This window comes from Arachis stenosperma, chromosome 7 (assembly GCF_014773155.1).
Source record: "Arachis stenosperma cultivar V10309 chromosome 7, arast.V10309.gnm1.PFL2, whole genome shotgun sequence".
Lineage (NCBI taxonomy): Eukaryota > Viridiplantae > Streptophyta > Magnoliopsida > Fabales > Fabaceae > Arachis > Arachis stenosperma.
In genome coordinates this window covers 56,904,068-56,925,982 of record NC_080383.1, presented here as the reverse complement: position 1 = coordinate 56,925,982, position 21,915 = coordinate 56,904,068, and the positions used below count along the sequence as shown (strand labels likewise).

Sequence of the window (21,915 nt, the reverse complement as noted above, 5' to 3'; positions counted from 1 at the left end):
TAGTGTAAGGATGTTCATCTCCTTGCATCATAGGCAAGTTGAATGCCAACCTCACATTTTCTGGACTAAAATCCAAGTATTTCCCCCGAACCATAGTAAGCCAATTCTTTGGATCCGGGTTCACACTTTGATCATGGTTCTTGGTGATCCATGCATTGGCATAGAACTCTTGAACCATTAAGATTCCGACTTGTTGAATGGGGTTGGTAAGAACTTCCCAACCTCTTCTTCGGATCTCATGTCGGATCTCCGGATATTCACTCTTTTTGAGGGAAAAAGGGACCTCGGGGATCACCTTCTTCAAGGCCACAACTTCATAGAAGTGGTCTTGATGCACCCTTGAGATGAATCTCTCCATCTCCCATGACTCGGAGGTGGAAGCTTTTGCCTTCCCTTTCCTCTTTCTAGAGGTTTCTCCGGCCTTGGATGCCATAAATGGTTATGGAAAAACAAAAAGCAATGCTTTTACCACACCAAACTTAAAAGGTTTGCTCGTCCTCGAGCAAAAGAAGAAAGAAGAGAGTAGAAGAAGAAGAAATGAGGAAGAAGGGAATGGCTTTGTGTTCGGCCAAAGAGGGGGAGAAGTGGTGTTTAGGTTGTGTGAAAATGAAGGAGTGAAGAAGGGTTTATATAGGAGAGGGGGGGCTCATGGTTCGGTCATGTATGGGTGGGTTTGGGAGGGAAAGTGGTTTGAATTTGAATGGTGAGGTAGGTGGGGTTTTATGAAGGATGGATGTGAGTGGTGAAGAGAAAGATGGGATTTGATAGGTGAAGGGTTTTTGGGGAAGAGGTATTGAGGTGATTGGTGAATGGGTGAAGAAGAAGAGAGAGAGTGGTGGGTTGGTGGGGATCCTGTGGGGTCCACAGATCCTGAGGTGTCAAGGAAAAGTCATCCCTGCACCAAATGGCATGCAAAATCACGTTTTGAGCCAATTATGGCGTTAAACGCCGGGCTGGTGCCCATTTCTGGCGTTTAACGCCAGGTTCTTGCCCTTTCCTGGCGTTTAACGCCAGTCTGGTGCCCCTTTCTGGCGTTAAACGCCCAGAATGGTGCCAGACTGGGCGTTAAACGCCCAACTGCTAGCCTCACTGGCGTTTAAACGCCAACAAGTTCTCCTCCAGGGTGTGCTGTTTTTCTTCCTGTTTTTCATTCTGTTTTTGCTTTTTCAATTGATTTTGTGACTTCTTATGATCATCAACCTACAAAAAAAACATAAAATAACAAAGGAAAATAGATAAAATATAATCATTGGGTTGCCTCCCAACAAGCGCTTCTTTAATGTCAGTAGCTTGACAGAGGGCTCTCATGGAGCCTCACAGATACTCAGAGCAATGTTGGAACCTCCCAACACCAAACTTAGAGTTTGAATGTGGGGGTTCAACACCAAACTTAGAGTTTGGTTGTGGCCTCCCAACACCAAACTTAGAGTTTGACTGTGGGGGCTCTGTTTGACTCTGATTTGAGAGAAGCTCTTCATACTTCCTCTCCATGGTGATAGAGGGATATCCTTGAGCCTTAAACACATAGGATTTATCATTCACTTGAATGATCAGTTCACCTCTATCAACATCAATCACAGCCTTTGCTGTGGCTAGGAAGGGTCTGCCAAGGATGATAGATTCATCCATGCACTTTCCAGTCTCTAGGACTATGAAATCAGCAGGGATGTAATGGTCTTCAATCTTCACCAAAACATCCTCTACAAGTCCATAAGCTTGTTTTCTTGAATTGTCTGCCATCTCTAATGAGATTCTTGCAGCTTGCACCTCAAAGATCCCTAGCTTCTCCATTACAGAGAGAGGCATGAGGTTTACACTTGACCCTAAGTCACACAGAGCCTTCTTGAAGGTCATGGTGCCTATGGTACAAGGTATTGAAAACTTCCCAGGATCTTGTCTCTTTTGAGGTAATTTCTGCCTAGACAAGTCATCCAGTTCTTTGGTGAGCAAAGGAGGTTTGTTCTCCCAAGTCTCATTTCCAAATAACTTGTCATTTGGCTTCATGATTGCTCCAAGGTATTTAGCAACTTGCTCTTCAGTGACATACTCATCCTCTTCAGAGGAAGAATACTCATCAGAGCTCATGAAAGGCAGAAGTAAGTCCAATGGAATCTCTATGGTCTCATTTTGAGCCTCAGATTCCCATGGTTCCTCATTGGGGAACTCAGTGGAGGCTAGTGCACGCCCATTGAGGTCTTCCTCAGTGGCGTTCACTTCCTCTCCTTCCTCTCCAAATTCGGCCATGTTGATGGCCTTGCATTCTCCTTTTGGATTTTCTTCTGTATTGCTTGGAAGAGTACTAGGAGGGAGTTCAGTAACTTTCTTGCTCAGCTGTCCCACTTGTGCCTCCAAGTTTCTAATGGAGGACCTTGTTTCAGTCATGAAACTTTGAGTGGTTTTAATTAGATCAGAGACCATGGTTGCTAAGTCAGAGGTGTTCTGCTTAGAGCTCTCTGTCTGTTGCTGAGAAGATGATGGAAAAGGCTTGCCATTGCTAAACCTGTTTCTTCCACCATTATTGTTATTGAAACCTTGTTGAGGTCTCTCTTGATTCTTCCATGAGAAATTTGGATGATTTCTCCATGAAGAATTATAGGTGTTTCCATAGGGTTCTTCTAGGTAATTCACCTCTTCCATTGAAGGGTTCTCAGGATCATAAGCTTCTTCTTCAGATGAAGCATCCTTAGTACTGCTTGGTGCATTTTGCATTCCAGACAGACTTTGAGAAATCAAATTGACTTGTTGAGTCAATATCTTGTTCTGAGCCAATATGGCATTCAGAGTATCAATCTCAAGAACTCTTTTCTTCTGACTTGTCCCATTGTTCACAGGATTCCTTTCAGAAGTGTACATGAATTGGTTATTTACAACCATTTCAATTAGCTCTTGAGCTTCTGTAGGCGTCTTCTTCAGGTGAAGAGATCCTCCAGCAGAGCTATCCAAAGACATCTTGGATAGTTCAGAGAGACCATCATAGAAAATACCTATGATGCTCCATTCAGAAAGCATGTCAGAAGGACACTTTCTGATCAATTGTTTGTATCTTTCCCAAGCTTCATAGAGGGATTCTCCATCCTTCTGTCTGAAGGTTTGGACTTCCACTCTAAGCTTACTCAATTTTTGAGGTGGAAAGAACTTTGCCAAGAAGGCATTGACTAGCTTTTCCCAAGAGTCCAGGCTTTCTTTAGGTTGTGAGTCCAACCATGTCCTAGCTCTGTCTCTTACAGCAAAAGGGAATAGCATAAGTCTGTAGACCTCAGGGTCAACCCCATTAGTCTTGACAGTGTCACAGATTTGCAAGAATTCAGCTAAGGACTGATGAGGATCTTCCAATGGAAGTCCATGGAACTTGCAATTCTGTTGCATTAGAGAAACTAATTGAGACTTAAGCTCAAAGTTGTTTGCTCCAATGGCAGGGATAGAGATGCTTCTCCCATAGAAGTCGGGAGTAGGTGCAGTAAAGTCACCCAGCACCTTCCTTGCATTGTTGTTGTTTTCGGCTGCCATGTGTTCTTCTTCTTTGAAGAATTCGGTTAGGTCCTCTACAGAGAATTGTGCTTTAACTTCTCTTAGCTTTCGCTTCAAGGTCCTTTCAGGTTCAGGGTCAGCTTCAACAAGAATGCTTTTGTCTTTGTTCCTGTTCATATGAAAGAGAAGAGAACAAGAAAATATGGAATCCTCTATGTCACAGTATAGAGATTCCTTGAAGTGTCAGAGGAACAGAAAAATAGAAGGAAGAAGTAGAGAATTCGAACTTAATTAGATAGAGTTCGAATTGTGCATTGAGAAGGAGTGGTACTCCATAAATAGAAGGATGTGGGAAGAGAGGAAGAAATTTTTGAAAATCAAGTGAAATATTTTGAAAACATTTTCGAAAAACTCTAATTGATTTTCGAAAATCAAGAGTGGGAAAGAAATCAAGTAATTTTTGAAAAAGATTTTGAAATTAGAAATTAAAAAGATATGATTAAAAACTGTTTTGAAAAAGATGTGATTAAAAAGATATGAAAAAAAAAATTATGCTTTTTAAAGAGATATGATTGAAAAGATATGATTTGAAAACAATTTTAAAAAGATTTGATTTTAAAAATTAATGACTTGGCTAACAAGAAAAGATATGATTCAGACATTAATCCTTTCTCAACAGAAAAGGCAACATACTTAAAATGTTCAATCAAATCATTAATTGTTAGCAAGTATCTTTGAAAAAGGAAAAAAATTGATTTTGAAAACATTTGATTGAGAAGATATGATTTGAAAAAGATTTGATTTTGAAAAACTTTGAAAACTTGAAAAAAATTGATTTTGAAAACAAAATCCTCCCCCTTGTGCCATCCTGGCGTTAAACGCCCAGAATAGTGCACATTCTGGCGTTTAACGCCCAATGCACTACCTTTTTGGGCGTTAAACGCCCAACCAGGTACCCTGGCTGGCGTTTAAACGCCAGTCTGTCCTTCTTCACTGGGCGTTTTGAACTCCCAGCTTTTTCTGTGTAATTCCTCTGCTGCATGTTCTGAATCTTCAGTTCCCTGTACTATTGACTTGAAAATAGAACCAAGATCAAATAAACAATGCATGCAAGACACCAAACTTAAAATTAGACACTAGACTCAAACAAGAAACATAAAATATTTTTGGTTTTTATGATTTTTATAAATTTTTTTTGTGCTTTTTCGAAAATTATATGAAAATAGAAAATAAAGGTTTTAGAATTCTTAATTTGGATTCCAGGAATCATTGCAATGTTAGTCTAAGACTCCGGTCTAGGAATTAGACATGGCTTCTCAGCCAGCCAAGCTTTCAAAGAAAGCTTCGGTCCAAAACACTAGACATGGCCAATGGCCAGCCAAGCCTTAGCAGATCATTGCTCCAACAGCAAGATTGATAGAAATCAACAAGCTCTTGTGATGATAAGTTCAAACCTCGGTCCAATAAGATTAGACATGGCTTCTCAGCCAGCCAGACTTCAACAGATCATCATGAAACACTAGAATTTATTCTTAAGAACTCTGAAAAAATACCTAATCTAAGCAACAAGATGAACCGTCAGTTGTCCATACTCAAAACAATCCCCGGCAACGGCGCCAAAAACTTGGTGCGCGAAATTGTGATTCACTACACAACTTTGCACAACTAACCAGCAAGTGCACTGGGTCGTCCAAGTAATACCTTACGTGAGTAAGGGTCGATCCCACGGAGATTGTTGGTATGAAGCAAGCTATGGTCACCTTGTAAATCTTAGTCAGGCAGACTCAAATGGGTATAGATGATATATGAATAAAACATAAAGATAAAGATAGAGATACTTATGTATATCATTGGTGAGAGCTTCAGATAAGCGTATGAAGATGCTTTCCCTTCCGTCTCTCTGCTTTCCTACTGTCTTCATCCAATCCTTCTTACTCCTTTCCATGGCAAGCTTATGCAAGGGTTTCACCGTTGTCAGTGGCTACCTCCCATCCTCTCATTGGAAATGTTCAACGCACCCTGTCACGGCACGGCTATCCATCTGTCGGTTCTCAATCAGGCCGGAATAGAATCCAGTGATTCTTTTGCGTCTGTCACTAACGCCCCGCCTTCAGGAGTTTGAAGCACGTCACAGTCATTCAATCATTGAATCCTACTCAGAATACCACAGACAAGGTTAGACCTTCCGGATTCTCTTGAATGCCGCCATCAATTCTTGCCTATACCACGAAGACTCTGATCTCACGGAATGGCTGGCTCGTTTGTCAGGCGAGCACTCGGTTGTCAGGCGATCAACCATGCATCGTGTATCAGGAATCCAAGAGATAAACACTAGAGCCTCGTTTGCTTGTAGAACAAGAGTGGTTGTCAGTCACTTTGTTCATAAGTGAGAATGATGATGAGTGTCACATAATCATCACATTCATCATGTTCTTGGGTGCAAATGAATATCTTGGAATAAGAACAAGCAGAATTGAATAGAAGAACAATAGTAATTGCATTAATACTCGAGGTACAGCAGAGCTCCACACCTTAATCTATGGTGTGTAGAAACTCCACCGTTGAAAATACATAAGAACAAGGTCTAGGCATGGCCGTGAGACCAGCCTCCCAAAGAGGGTTCAATCATAAAAACATGATCAAAAGCTTCTAAGATTGAAAGATGAAAATACAATAGTAAAAGGTCCTACTTATAGGGAACTAGTAGCCTAGGGTGTACAAAGATGAGTAAATGACATAAAAATCCACTTCCGGGCCCACTTGGTGTGTGCTTGGGCTGAGCAATGAAGCATTTTCGTGTAGAGACTCTTCTTGGAGTTAAACGCCAGCTTTTGTGCCAGTTTGGGCGTTTAACTCCCATTTAGGTGCCAGTTCCGGCGTTTAACGCTGGGAAATCTGAAGGTGACTTTGAATGCCGGTTTGGGCCATCAAATATTGGGCAAAGTATGGACTATCATATATTGCTGGAAAGCCCAGGATGTCTACTTTCCAACGCCGTTGAGAGCACGCCAATTGGGCTTCTGTAGCTCCAGAAAATCCACTTCGAGTGCAGGGAGGTCAGAATCCAACAGCATCTGCAGTCCTTTTCAGTCTCTGAATCAGATTTTTGCTCAGGTCCCTCAATTTCAGCCAGAAAATACCTGAAATCACAGAAAAACACACAAACTCATAGTAAAGTCCAGAAAAGTGAATTTTAACTAAAAACTAATAAAAATATACTAAAAACTCAACTAAATATACTAAAAACATACTAAAAACAATGCCAAAAAGCGTACAAATTATCCGCTCATCAATATCCCTCTGTAACCATGGAGAGGAAGCCTGAAAAGTTTCTCTCAAAACAGAGTCAAACAGAGCCTCCACAGTCAAACTCTAAGTTTGGTGTTGGGAGGCCACAACCAAATTCTAAGTTTGGTGTTGAACCCTCACATTCAAACTCTAAGTTTGGTGTTGGGAAGTTCCAACATTGCTCTGAACATCTGTGAGGCTCCATAAGAGCCCACTGTCAAGCTACTGACATTAAAGAAGCGCTTGTTGGGAGGCAACCCAATGTTATATTTATCTATTTTCCATTGTTACTTTATGTTTTCTATAGGTTGATGATCATGTGAAGTCACAAAAATAATTGAAAAAGCAAAAACAGAATGAAAAACAGAAAGAAAAATAGCACACCCTGGAGGAAAAACTTGCTGGCGTTTAAACGCCAGTAAGGGCAGCAAATGGGCGTTTAACGCCCAGTCTGGCACCATTTTGGGCGTTTAACGCCAGAAAGGGGCACCAGACTGGCGTTTAACACCAGAAAAGGGCAGCAGCCCGGCGTTTAACGCCAGGATTGGCAGAAAAGGCATTTTACACGCCACTTGGTGCAGGGATGAGCTATCCTTGACACCTCAGGATCTGTGGACCCCACAGGATCCCTACCTACCTCACCATCCAAATTCAAACCACTTTTCCTCCCAAACCCACCCCTTGGCCAAACCACAAAGCCCCCTCCATCTCCTCTATTTTTCTTCTTCTTCTACTCCTTTCTTTCTTCTTTTGCTCGAGGACGAGCAAACCTTCTAAGTTTGGTGTGGTAAAAGCGTTGCTTTTTGTTTTTCCATAACCATTTATGGCACCTAAGGCCAAAGAAACCTCTAGAAAGAGAAAAGAGAAGGCAAAAGCTTGCACCTCCGAGTCATGGGAGATGGAGAGATTTATCTCAAGGGTGCATCAAGACCACTTCTATGAAGTTGTGGCCAAGAAGAAGGTGATCCCCGAGGTCCCTTTCAAACTCAAAAAGGGTCAACTTTGATCAAAGGTTGGACCAAGTCCTCATGGATACCACTAAGAAAAGGATGAAGTAAACAAGAGATCCCACTCATGGACATGAGGAGATTCCTCATCATGAAATACCTGAGATGCCTCAAGGGATGCACTTTCCTCCACAAAACTATTGGGAGCAAATCAACACCTCCCTAGGAGAATTGAGTTCCAACATGGGACAACTAAGGGTGGAGCACCAAGAACATTCCATCCTCCTCCATGAAATTAGAGAAGATCAAAGAATCATGAGAGAGGAGCAACAAAGGCAAGGAAGAGACATTGAGGAGCTCAAGCACTCCATAAGATCTTCTAGAGGAAGAACAAGCTGCCATCACTAAGGTGGACCCGTTCTTTAATCTCTTTGTTCTTTATTTTTCTGTTTTTTTTTTGAATTTTTATGCTTATGTTTATCTATGTTTGTGTCTTATTACATGATCATTAGTGTCTTAGTGTCTATGCCTTAAAGTTATGAATGTCCTATGAATCCATCACCTTTCTTAAATAAAAAATGTTTTTATTACAAAAGAACAAGAAGTACATGATTTCGAATTCATCCTTAAAACTAGTTCAATTATTTTGATGTGGTGACAATACTTTTTGTTTTCTTAATGTATGCTTGAACATTGCATATGTGTTTTGAATTTGTTGTTCATGAATGTTAAAATTGTTGGCTCTTGAAAGAATGATGAAAAAGGAAAAATGTTACTGAGGATATGAAAAATCATCAAATTGATTCTTGAAGCAAGAAAAAGCAGTGAAAAGCTTGCAAAAAAAAGAGAGTATATGCGAAAAAAAAGGAGAAGAGAAAGAAAAAGCAAGCAGAAAAAGCCAATAGCCCTTTAAACCAAAAGGCAAGGGTAATAAAAAGGATCCAAGGCTTTGAGCATCAGTGGATAGGAGGGCCTATAGGAATAATATCCTGGCCTAAGCGGCTAAACCAAGCTGTCCCTAACCATGTGCTTGTGGCGTGAAGGTGTCAAGTGAAAACTTAAGACTGAGTGGTTAAAGTTATGATCCAAAGCAAAAAGAGTGTGCTTAAGAACCCTGGACACCTCTAATTGGGGACTCTAGCAAAGCTGGGTCACAATCTGAAAAGGTTCACCCAGTTATGTGTCTGTGGCATGGATGTATCCGGTAGTAATACTGGAAAATAGAGTGCTTTGGGCCACGGCAAAGACTCATAAAGTAGCTGTGTTCAAGAATCAACATACTTAACTAGGAGAATCAATAACACTATCTGAATTCTGAGTTCCTATAGATGCCAATCATTCTGAACCTCAAAGGATAAAGTGAAATGCCAAAACTATTCAGAGGCAAAAACCTACAAGTCCCGCTCATCTAATTGGAGCTAAGTTTCATTGATAGTTCGGAGTTTATAGTATATTCTCTTCTTTTTGTCCTATTTGATTTTCAGTTGCTTGGGGACAAGCAACAATTTAAGTTTGGTGTTGTGATGAACGGATAATTTATACGCTTTTTGGCATTGTTTTTAGTATATTTTTAGTATGTTTTATTTAGTTTTTATTATATTTTATTAGTTTTTATTTAAAATTCACTTTTCTGGACTTTACTATGAGTTTGTGTATTTTTCTCTGATTTCAGGTATTTTCTGGCTGAAATTGAGGGACCTGAGCAAAAATCTGATTCAGAGGTTGAAAAGGACTGCAGATGCTGTTGGATTCTGACCTCCCTGCACTCGAAGTGGATTTTCTGGCGTTACAGAAGCCCAATTGGCGCGCTCTTAATTGCATTGGAAAGTAGACATTCTAGGCTTTTCAGCAATATATAATAGTTCATACTTTGCCCGAGTATTGATGGCCCAAACCGGCGTTCTAAATCAGCTCAAGATTGCCCGACGTTTAACGCCGGAACTGGCACAAAAGCTGGAGTTAAACGCCCAAACTGGCACAAAAGCTGGCGTTTAACTCCAAGAGAAGTCTCTACATGAAAATGCTTCAATGCTCAGCCCAAGCACACACCAAGTGGGCCCGGAAGTGGACCTTTTGCTATTGTATTTTCATCTTGGTTCTTCTGGTTCCCTCTCTGGGGCCGAAGCCAATGATCACCATTATCACTTATGTATTTTCAACGGTGGAGTTTCTACACACCATAGATTAAGGTGTGGAGCTTTGCTGTACCTCGAGTATTAATGCAACTACTATTATTCTTCTATTCAATTCAGCTTATTCTTGTTCTAAGATATTTATTTGCACCCAAGAACATGATGAATGTGATGATTATGTGATGCTCATCATCATTCTCACTTATGAACGCGTGCCTGACAACCACTTCCGTTCTACATGCAAACAAGGCTTGAATGTTTATCTCTTGGATTCTTTAATTAGAATCTTCGTGGTATAAGCTAGAATTGATGGCGGCTTTCAAGAGAATTCGGAAGGTCTAAACCTTGTCTGTGGTATTCTGAGTAGGATTCAAGATTGAATGACTGTGACGAGCTTCAAACTCCTGAAGGCTGGGCGTTAGTGATAGACGCAAAAGAATCACTGGATTCTATTCCAACCTAATGGAGAACCGACAGATGATTAGCCGTGCTGTGACAGAGCGCGTTGAACATTTTCACTGAGAGGACGGGACTGTAACCACTGACAATGGTGATGCCCAACATACAGCTTGCCATGGAAAGGAGTAAGAAGGATTGGATGAAGACAGTAGGAAAGCAGAGAGACGGAAGGGACAAAGCATCTCCATACGCTTATCTGAAATTCTCACCAATGAATTACATAAGTATCTCTATCTTTATTTTATGTTTTATTCATCTTTTAATTATCAATCCTCCATAACCATTTGAATCCGCCTGACTGAGATTTACAAGATGACCATAGCTTGCTTCATACCAACAATCTCCATGGGATCGACCCTTACTCGCGTAAGGTTTATTACTTGGACGACCCAGTGCACTTGCTGGTTAGTTGTGCGAAGTTGTGATAAAGAGTTGAGATTGCAATTGAGCGTACCATGTTGATGACGCCATTGATGATCACAATTTCGTGCACCAGCAGCATTCTTGAGAATCCAGAAAGTCTAAACCTTGTTTGTGGTATTCCGAGTAGGATTCAGGGATTGAATGATTGTGACGAGCTTCAAACTCGCGACTGTAGGGCGTGGTGACAACGCAAAAGGATAGTAAATCCTATTCTTACATGATCGAGAACCGACAGATGATTAGCCGTGCGGTGACAGCGCACCTGGACCATTTTCACTGAGAGGACGGATGGTAGCCATTGACAACGGTTATCCCCAACATACAGCTTGCCATGAAAATGAGTAAGAATGATTGGATGAAAGCAGTAGGAAAGTAGAGATTCAGAAGGAACACAGTATCTTCATGCGCTTATCTGAAATTTCTACCAATGAATTACATAAGTATCTCTATCTCTATTTTATGCTTCATTTATCTTTATATTCGAAAACCATTATAACCATTAGAATCCACCTGACTGAGATTTACAAGATGACCATAGCTTGCTTCATGCCAACAATCTCCGTGGGATCGACCCTTACTCACGTAAGGTTTATTACTTGGACGACCCAGTGCACTTGCTAGTTAGTTGTGCGAAGTTGTGAAGAATGTGTGTGAACCATAGTATTGTGCACTAAGTTTTTGGAGCCATTGTTAGGAATTGTTTGAGTTGTGAAAAGTATGAGTCACAATTTTGCCTATCATGTTTTTGGCGCCGTTGCCGGGGATTGTTTGAGTTTGGACAATTGACGATTCATCTTGTTGCTCAGATTAGGTAATTTTCTTTTCAAAAAGTTTTCAAAAATCTTTCAAAATTTTTTTTCGCTTTTTCGTTTTTCCAAAAATAATTTTCAAAAAATACAAAAAATTATAAAATCATAAAACAAAAAATATTTTATGCTTCTTGTTTGAGTCTAGAGTCAATTTTTAAGTTTGGTGTCTTGCATGTTTTTCTTTTCTTGAAAATTTTTCCAAAATAAGTTCTTGATGTTCGTTATGATCTTCATAATGTTCTTGGTTTTCATCTTGACATTCATAGTGTTCTTGCATGCATCATTGGTTTTGATCCAAAATTTTCATGTTTTGGGTCATATTTGTGTTTTTCTTTCTCCTCATTAAAAATTCAAAAATAAAAAAATATCTTTCTCTTATTTTACTCATAAATTTCGAAATCTTTGGGTTGACTTAGTCAAAAATTTTTAAAATAAGTTGTTTCTTGTTAGTCAAGTCAAGATTTCAATTTTAAAATTCTTATCTTTTCAAAATCTTTTTCAAAATCAAATCTTTTCTTTTTCCTTTTGTTATTTTCGAAAATTTTTTAAAATTGATTTTCAAAATCTTTTTCTTATCTTTATTTCATGATTTTCAAAAACTTTACTAACAATTAATGTGATTGATTCAAAAATTTGAAGTTTGTTACTTTCTTGTTAAGAAAGGTTCAATCTTTAATTTCTAGAATTATACCTTTTAGTTTCTTGTTTGTCAAGTCATCAATTTTAAAAAATCAAATCTTTTTCAACTATATCTTTTCAATCATATCTTTTCAAAGCATATCTTTTTCAAAATCAACTTCAAAATCTTTTCTAACTTCTTATCTTTTCAAAATTGATTTTCAAATCTTTTTCAACTAACTAATTGACTTTTTGTTTGTTTTACTATTTCTTATCTTTTTGTTATTTTCGAAATTGATTGTTCCCCGGCAACGGCGCCAAAAACTTGGTGGACGAAATTGTGATCCATGTTCTAATTATTTTGAGATGAAGGCTTCTAAGGGGCAGCAGCTGAATTCACAACTCCGTTCAACTAACCAGCAAGTGTACTGGGTCGTCCAAGTAATAAACCTTACGTGAGTAAGGGTCGAATCCACAGAGATTGTTGGTGTTCCGAGGGTTTACCTGAAACGTGCAGCTCGGTCGTCTGGAGAGGCCCGTGGTGGGGGTTCGGTGACCCGAGCTTGGTATGCAGAATGGTTGGTGGTTGTACCTGCAATGACACTCCGATGCTTAAGTTAGCATGGGTCCAAGCAGATATGTGTAGATTTGGAATGAATGCCATACCTGGGTGTTCCAGTGTATTTATAGTAGTTGGCGGTGATCTTCCCTGGATAAGATATTCTTTATCTTATCTTATCTTTGGGAGTTTTGTTTTTATCTTTGTGGAACCGCCTTTTCCAGGCCTTTTCGGCCTTTAGGTTTGGGCTGCGTTCCTTTTGATGGGCCTTCCTTGCTCTTTGTCCGAGGTCCGACCTTTAGGTGTGAGCTTTAGGATAAGGTCGGACCTCTTTGCGAATTTGCCGAGTTGGAGGACCCCGGTCAGGGTATGAACAGTGCCCCTGCCCGAGTTCGTCCTTTTTGGGAGGTCGTGCTCGGGCATAGTAGTCTGTTTTTCAAAATTCAAAATGGCCGTTCTTGCATTTATTGCATTTTACCGTTTTTCCTCGATTTCCGTTCGGGCTCTGTGAAGGCTTTATTTATTGCTCCTTTCCTCCTTTCTGCGTTTTGTTTTTCTTATGCTTTTACAAGCGCCGCTTCTTCTTTCCCTTTGTTTTGCTTTTCCGGAATCTTTCTTTGTGTGTCTTTCCGGGGTTTCCTCTGTGCCGTCGTTTCGTTCTCCTTGCTTCGGAGCTCTTCGTCTTTGCTTCTTCTTCCAGGTTTGTTTCCGTGTTTCTCTTTTCTTGTGATCGTATGCTTCTGTCTTTTGTGTGGCTCTTGCTTATTTCTTTTTCTTTATGCCTGGGTTGCCCCAAAAGAGGTGCCGCCATTGCTGCTGTTTTTATGGGGGGGGCTCTTTTTTTTGTTCCCTGGCGTTTTTGTTCTGTGTTGCCCCACTTTTTTCGTGGGGTCTTTGCTTCTTGCTTTGCTGAATGGTTTTTCGTTGTCTTCTTTATGTGATTTTTTGCCTGCTGCCGTATTTCTTTTTTGTAGGTAAGAATTTTTATGTCTCGAAAGGTTCTTCAAGCGATGTCGACTAAAATTCCGTGTGGTCTTGATTGGGTAGACCCTCTTCCTCTAAGAGTTCCTACCGTGGTAGATTCTGAGTACTTAGTTAGGTTCCGTAGGCATTGTAGCATATGTGAAAATAGAGAGTCTGAGAGGGATTATGAACTAGTCGCCCCGGATTCCGAGGAGAGAGTGTGCTTCCCGCCCTTAGATAGTTCCGAGAAGCTTTTCTTTTACGCTTATGATTGTTTTTTCTCTAAGCTGGGCGTCCGACTTCCCTTTACCGATCTGGAGTCTGAGGTGTTATGGTCTTGTAATCTTGCTCCTACGCAGCTCCATCCAAATTCTTGGGCGTTTTTAAAGCTGTTTCAACTTTTGTGTCAGTTCTTGGGCGTTGCTCCCTCTATTTCTCTTTTTTCCTACTTGTTTGTGTTGACAAAGCCAGGGTCGGGTGGAGGGAAGGTATCTTGGGTTTCTTTTAGGGCTAACCAGGGAAGGAAGTTTTGCACCCTGTATGATGAGTCCTTTCATGATTTTAAGAACTTCTATTTCAAGGTCCGGGCTACTGGAGACGTCCGACCTTTCTTTTTAGATGAGAGTGGGGAGCCTTCTTTTCCTCTTTGTTGGCAGGAGAAAGTAGTGTCTACTAAGTATACCCATGAGAGTCTAGATGAGGTGGAGCAGGCTTTTGTGGGTGTGGTAAGCAGTTTATGGGGTCGGGCACCTTACTTGGACACGAAGAAAATGTTGGGGGATCCAAGCCTTTTCCATTCCGAGTTAGGTAGTTCCCGACCCTCCGAGATTATCTTTTTAGTATTTTTGCTTGTTTTTGTTTTGGTGGAATTTCTGTTTTGGTGATTCTTTTCTTTTATTTTTGCAAAGATGTCTTCTCAGGTGGATTCTATGAAGTACCTTCGTCGGACGAAGAAGTTCGTGGCTGCTCGAAATATTGAGGCTGGGGAGGCTTCTGCCCGATCTTCTCCAAAGAAGACTACTGTGGGTGTCACTACTCGGTCGAAGACTATTCCGACTCCCCAGTTTCGACCTATAAATCAGGATCCTCCAACCTCTGGACCCGGTAACTCATCTCCTCCTTCGTCCTCGGGTCCTCCTCCCAAGAAGCAGAAGACCTCTCAAGAGTTTGCGGGTTTTAATGATAAGGATTTTGATGCTATCGGTTGGGTTGAACAGCATATTCTCCCTCAGACTTTTATTTCTACTGATGATGTGTCTATGGAGCACCATTTTCAGTATATGGCGCGGAGCTGTGTCCGGATGGCTAGTCTTCATGCCGCTATTGCCCGAGAGTTCAAGAAATCCCCCATTGGTGTGACCAGTTCCCGACTTGCGAAGGCTCAGTCCGAGTTCGAGAGGATTAGTGAACTGAAGGCTGCTAGGATTGCTGAGCTGGAGGCATCTTTGGAGAAGGAGAAAGCTAAAGCTACCGCGGCTGTGGCGGCGGCGAGTTCATCCGAGGAGATGGTGAAGGCGGCGACGGCGAGTTATACTCGGACATATGCTGAGCTTGTGGAGACAAAGGAGAGGTTGCAATCCGCTCAGGATGATTTTTTCGAGCTAGAAGGACATGTGGCTAAGGGTATGGATGCTATGTTTGAAAATTTGAAGGCTCAGGTCCGGGTTCTTGCTCCTGACCTGGATCTGAGTTTATTCAGTACGGATAATGTTGTCGTGGAAGGAAAGATTGTTCCTGCTCCCAACGAGGATGAGGTTCCGGTGTCTGACCCCAAAGTTCCGGTTGCGAACCCGACTTCACCTTTGGCCGGGGAGGAATCTGGTGTGGAGGTTTCAAACCGAGATGACGGTGCTGTCAAGGCTGTCCCGATTTCTATGGTTCTTCCTCCGCAGCCTTCAACCGATGTGGAGTCTGGAAAGGATCTTGATTCCCTGTAATCCTTTGTCTTTGGTTTTTTGCCCGGCCTGTGGGCTCTTTTTTTTGGATGGTTTTTACTACCTGTTTAATGCTTTGAACACCTTTTTGCTATTTGTAGTAACTTTTTAGCTTATTATGTGGTGTTTGTTCGCGTTTTGACTTTTAGTTCCGCTTTATGCTTTTTAGTTGTTTTTGGATAACAACTTTTTAGCTAGCGCTTTTTTGAGACTTCGTTTTATCCTTTCCCTTCGATTTCGTTTCTTCGCTTGTACTTTTTAGTTGCTTTTGTATAGCAACTTTTTAGTAAGCGTTTTTTGAAACTTTGTTTTATCCTTTCCCTTTGATTTCGTTTCTTCGCTTGTACTTTTTAGTTGCTTTTGTATAGCAACTTTTTAGTAAGCATTTTTTGAAACTTTGTTTTATCCGTTTTAAGGCTTCTTTCTCGGATCCGGGCTTTTTCTCGGACCTCGGGGGGGCGGTTGAGTACTTCCCTTCGTTGGGTCCGGCCTTATTGTTGGTCGGCCTTTTAAGTTATTTTTGTAACCTCTTTTATTTGGCTTTTTGAGCCTTTTCAGAGTTGCTTTATAACTTCTCACATTAATCTGAACCTCGTCGCTTTATCTTTGCCGACCTTGTGTGGTCTCTTGGCAATGATTTTTTGCGTTTTGCCGAGCATAAATTAATGCGCCTTGGCGGGGTACTTTTCAGGATTTGTTTCATCATGAAGAAGAAGGAGAAGGAAAAGAGAAAAATTCGATTAGTATTTAAAAAAGAAAGAATATTTACAGAGTGTTTACCCTTGGCTAGGTCGGGTGCTTTTCTTGTCCGGGTGTCTCATTAAAAAACCCTTGTAGGGAAAAAGAGTACACCTCGGGTTAGGTTTTTCTAGCTGTAGTACCGTTTTAGATTACAGGCGTGCCAGGCCCTGGGCAACTCATTGCCTTCTAGGTCGGATATTTTGTAATAGCCTGTTCCTAAGACTTCTGTTACCTTGTAAGGTCCTTTCCAATTTGCAGCTAGCTTCCCTTCTCCCGACTTTTGTGTTCCGATGTCGTTTCGGATCAGAATCAGGTCGTGAATTGAGAAGCTTCGTTTTATTACTTTCTGATTGTATCTGAGGGCCGTTCGCCGTTTTAAGGCTTCCTCTCGGATCCGGGCTTTTTCTCGGACCTCGGGGAGGAGGTCGAGTTCTTCCCTTTGTGCCTGTGGGTTACCTTCTTCGTTGTAGAAGATGACTCGGGGTGACCCTTCATCTATTTCGATAGGAATCATTGCCTCCATCCCGTAAGCTAGTCGGAATGGTGATTCTCCCGTTGTAGAGTGTGGGGTTGTCCGATATGCCCATAGCACCTGGGGGAGCTCCTCGGCCCATGCCCCTTTGGCTTCTTGGAGTCTTCGTTTTAACCCGGCCAAGATGACTTTATTTGCGGCCTCCGCTTGTCCATTGGCTTGTGGGTGCTCGACTGAAGTGAATTGCTGTTTGATTTTTAGCTCGGCCGCCAAGTTCTGAAAACTTGTGTCTGTGAACTGTGTTCCATTGTCTGTGGTGATGGAGTAGGGGACTCCGAACCTTGTGACGATGTTTTTGTATAGGAATTTGTGGCTTTTCTGAGCCGTGATGGTGGCTAAGGGTTCAGCTTCGATCCACTTTGTGAAGTAGTCGACCCCTACTATGAGGTATTTGACTTGCCCCGGTCCTTGGGGAAACGGGCCGAGTAGGTCAAGTCCCCACTTTGCGAAGGGCCATGGTGCGGTGATGCTGATGAGGTCTTCGGGTGGTGCTTTGTGAAAGTTGGCGTGTTTTTGGCAGGGGGCATATTTTCACAAATTCCGTTGCGTCTCTTTGCAAGGTCGGCCAGTAGAATCCGGCTCGGACTACTTTCTTGGATAATGCTCGAGCTCCGAGGTGGTTCCCACACATGCCTCCGTGGACTTCTTCGAGGACGCTCTTTGTTTGTGAGGTCGGGACACACCTAAGGAGGGGGTTTGAGAATCCTCTTCTGTATAATATGTCGTGAATTAGTGTATAATTCTGGGCGTCTTTCGTGAGTCTTCTAGCTTCCTTTCTTTCGGCGGGGAGAGTTCCTGACTTCAGGTAGTTGAGTATGGGGGTCATCCATCCTTGCTGTTGGTTGGATATATTTAGCGCTTCTTCCTCTCTTAGCACGGAGGGAGATTGTAAGGTTTCCTGGAGGAGACTTCTGTTGTTGCCTCCGGGCTTGGTGCTGGCAAGCTTTGAGAGGGCGTCTGCCCGGGCGTTTTGTTCCCGAGGTATGTGCTGAATCTGTATCTCTGAAAAGTGGCGTAGTTGTGCCTGTGTTTGGTCCAGGTATTTTTTCATAGTGGGGTCTTTGGCCTGGTAGCTTCCATTTACTTGTGATGTGACGACCTGGGAGTCGCTGAAGATCGTGATTTTTTGGGCTCCGACTTCTCCGGCTAGCTTTAGACCTGCTAGTAGGGCCTCGTATTCGGCTTGGTTGTTCGAAGCCTGGAACTCGAATTTTAGGGATAGTTCTATCCGCGTTCCTTGGTCGCTTTCGAGTATAACCCCGGCTCCGCTTCCTGTTTTGTTTGAGGACCCGTCGACATACAGGTTCCACGAGAGTGGGGTTCCAGGGGTCTCAGTGTATTCTGCGATGAAGTCGGCTAGGTACTGGGATTTTATGGCAGTCCGGGTTTCATAGTGGAGGTCGAACTCGGACAGTTCCACCGCCCATTGCAGTATTCGTCCTGCCAGATCTGTTTTTTGGAGGATGTGTCTCATTGGTTGGTTTGTCCGGACTTTGATGGTGTGGGCTTGAAAGTAGGGACGGAGCCTCCGAGCTGTGAACACTAGGGCGTAGGCGAATTTTTCTATTTTCTGATAGTTTAATTCGGCCCCTTGTAGTGCCTTGCTTACAAAGTATACGGGGTGTTGTCCTTGGTCATTTTCTCGTATTAACGCTGAAGCGACTGCTCGATTTCCAACCGAGAGGTATAGTACGAGTTCTTCTCCCTTTAGAGGTCGGGTTAGGATTGGTGGCTGCCCGAGGAATTCCTTGAAGTCTTGAAAGGCCTTTTCGCACTCCGGGGTCCATGAGAAGGGTTTCCCTTTCTTTAGGAGTGAGTAGAGAGGTAGTGACTTTATCGCTGATCCTGCCAAGAATCTTGATAGGGCGGCTAGCCTTCCATTTAGTTGTTGTACTTCTTTGACACACGTCGGGCTCTTCATATTGAGTATCGCTTGGCATTTGTCCGGGTTTGCTTCGATGCCCCTTTGAGTCAGCATGAAGCCTAAGAACTTTCCGGCTTCTGCGGTGAAGGTGCACTTTGTCGGGTTAAGTCTCATGTTGTGTTTTCTGAGGGTGCCGAAAACACTGGCGAGGTCGGTCAGCAAGTTCCTGTCTTCTTGTGTCTTTACCAGCATGTCGTCGACGTACACCTCCAGCTGTAGTCCGATGTGTTCTGAGAACACTTTGTTCATTAGCCTCTGGTAGGTTGCCCCTGCGTTCTTTAGCCCGAAGGGCATTACTACGTAGCAGGAGTTTGCCCTTGGGGTTATGAACGAGGTCTTTTCTTGGTCGGGTCCGTACATTGGGATTTGATTATATCCCGAGTATGCGTCCATGAAGGAGAGATATCTATAGCCTGAGGCTGCGTCTACTAATGCGTCGATGTTTGGTAGTGGATATGGGTCTTTGGGGCAGGCTTTGTTGAGATCTGTGTAATCGACGCACATCCTCCATTTTCTGTTGGGCTTTTTTACCAGGACCACGTTTGCGAGCCATAGGGGGTATTTTACTTCCCTAATGAACCCTGCATCTAGCAGTGCTTGTACTTGTTCTTCTATTGCTTGCATGCGCTCGGGTCCGAGCTTCCGGCGTCTTTGTTGGACAGGCCGGGATCCCGGGTAAACCGATAGCTTATGGCACATTAGGTCGGAACTTATGCCCGGCATGTCGGAGGCTTTCCAGGCGAAGAGGTCGGAATTCTCCCTTAAGAGGGTTATGAGTTCCTCTTTTAGGCCTGTGTCGAGGTTTACTCCTATGCTTGTTATTTTTTCAGGTGTGTTCCCAATCTGGACTTTTTCGGTTTCTCCCTCTGGCTGTGGCCGGAGATCTTCTCGGGATTGAACTCGTCCGAGTTCTATCGTGTTGACCTCTTTCCCTTTTAGGCTCAGGCTTTCGTTGTAGCATCGCCGTGCTATTTTTTGGTCGCCCTTTAGGGTAGCGATTCCCTTTGCGGTAGGGAACTTCATACAGAGGTGTGGGGTCGAGACTATAGCTGCCAGTCTGTTTAGGGTTGGTCGCCCAATGAGGGCATTGTATGCTGAAGCGACGTCGACTATAATGTAGTCGATGCTTAATGTTTTAGATTGCTCGCCTCTTCCAAAGGTAGTGTGTAGCGAGATGTATCCTAAGGGATGGATCGGAGTATCCCCTAGTCCAAATAGGTCGGTGGGGTAGGCTTTTAGTTCTTTTTCTTCAAGCCCGAGTTTGTCGAAGGCCGTTTTGAACAGGATATCTTCTGAGCTTCCCTGGTCAATCAGGGTTCGATGTAAGTTGGCGTTTGCTAGGATAATGGTAATTACCATTGGATCGTCGTGTCCGGGAATTATCCCTTGAGCATCTTCTCGGGTGAATGAAATAGTAGGTAATTCGGGTAGGGGACTGTCTTCTCGGATGTGATAGACTTCTTTGAGGTGTCTTTTTCGTGAGGATTTGGATGTTCCTCCGCCTGCAAAACCTCCATTTATCATGTGAACATGTCTTTCAGGTGTTCGTGGGGTTTGTTCGGCCCGATCTTCATTGTCTCCCCGCCTTCTCTTCCTGGTCTCTTCTCCTTTCTCTGCTATGTATCTGTCGAGTTTTCCTTCTCTGGCTAGCTTTTCTATAACATTTTTTAGGTCGTAGCAGTCGTTAGTAGAATGACCGTAGAGCTTGTGATATTCACAGTATTCGGACCGATCTCTCCCTGCTTTCTTGTGTTTTAGCGGTCGGGGCGGTGGGATCCTTTCGGTGTGGCATACTTCTCTGTAGACGTCTACCAAGGAGACTCGGAGGGGGGTGTAGCTGTGGTACTTCCGTGGTTTGTCCGAGTTGGGTTCTTCTTTCTTTTTCTGTTCCCGATCCTGATCTCGGAGTGGGTAGGTTGATTCCTTCCTAGAAGAGTCTCTTAGCTGGGAGGTTTCCTCCATGTTGATATATTTTTCCGCCCGCTCCTGCACCTCGTATAGGGAGGTCGGGTATCGTTTGGATAGGGATTGGCTAAACGGTCCTTCTTTTAGGCCGTTTGCTAGTCCCATGATGGCTGCTTCAGTGGGCAAGTGTTGTATGTCCAGGCAGGCTTTGTTGAATCGTTCCATGTATTTTCGGAGAGTTTCTTGGTCACCTTGTTTGATCCCGAGTAGACTGGGGGCATGTTTTGTCTTGTCCTTTTGAATAGAGAATCTTGTTAGGAATTTTTTGGTTAGGTCTTCGAAGCTGGTGATTGATCTTGGGGGCAGGTTGTCGAACCACTTCATGGCTGACTTGGTGAGAGTGGTGGGGAAGGCTTTGCACCGAATCGCGTCGGAGGCGTCGACTAGGTACATTCTGCTTCTGAAGTTGCTGAGGTGATGACTTGGATCGGTGGTGCCGTCGTAGAGGTCCATATCGGGTGGTTTGAAGTTTCGCGGTACCTTCTCCTTCATGATCTCTTGCGTGAAGGGATCGTGGTTAACTTCGGTGGTGGTGCCGCGTTCTGTTCGGTCTTTCAGGTTGGCCTCTATTTTCCGCAGTTTTTCTTCTAATTCTCTGCGCTTTCGAGTTTCTCTTCTCAGATCTTGTTCAGTTTCTTTCTGCTTCTTTATGTCCTCTTCGAGTTGTTTTAGTCGGTCTTGTTGTGCTCGGACTGCTTCTAGAATTTCCGAGCTCTTCGCTCTTTCGGAATTTTGTGGATCCTTGTATGGGAGTGACGTTTTTGGGCGATTCTGTTTGTTTCCTCCTGGAGTACGTGGTGATAGAGGGCTGTCCGGTCGTTCTCCGGTGTCAATTTCGTCCTCTTGTTCGGATGTAGCGTGCTCATCGTTGAGAGGGTCGTCCGCCATGGTAGAGGGATGACTTCCAGGTCCCCGGCAACGGCGCCAATGTTCCGAGGGTTTACCTGAAACGTGCAGCTCGGTCGTCTGGAGAGGCCCGTGGTGGGGGTTCGGTGACCCGAGCTTGGTATGCAGAATGGTTGGTGGTTGTACCTGCAATGACACTCCGATGCTTAAGTTAGCATGGGTCCAAGCAGATATGTGTAGATTTGGAATGAATGCCATACCTGGGTGTTCCAGTGTATTTATAGTAGTTGGCGGTGATCTTCCCTGG

The 21,915-nt window shown here is 43.1% G+C and overlaps 1 non-coding gene across 1 annotated transcript; it reads left to right on the top strand.

The window, feature by feature from the left end:
• Positions 1 to 3,003: 3,003 nt before the first annotated feature.
• Positions 3,004 to 3,111, top strand: LOC130943208 (small nucleolar RNA R71). Its single transcript, XR_009071736.1, has one exon. It is a non-coding gene; the product is annotated as a small nucleolar RNA R71 (small nucleolar RNA).
• The last annotated feature ends 18,804 nt before the right edge of the window (positions 3,112 to 21,915 follow it).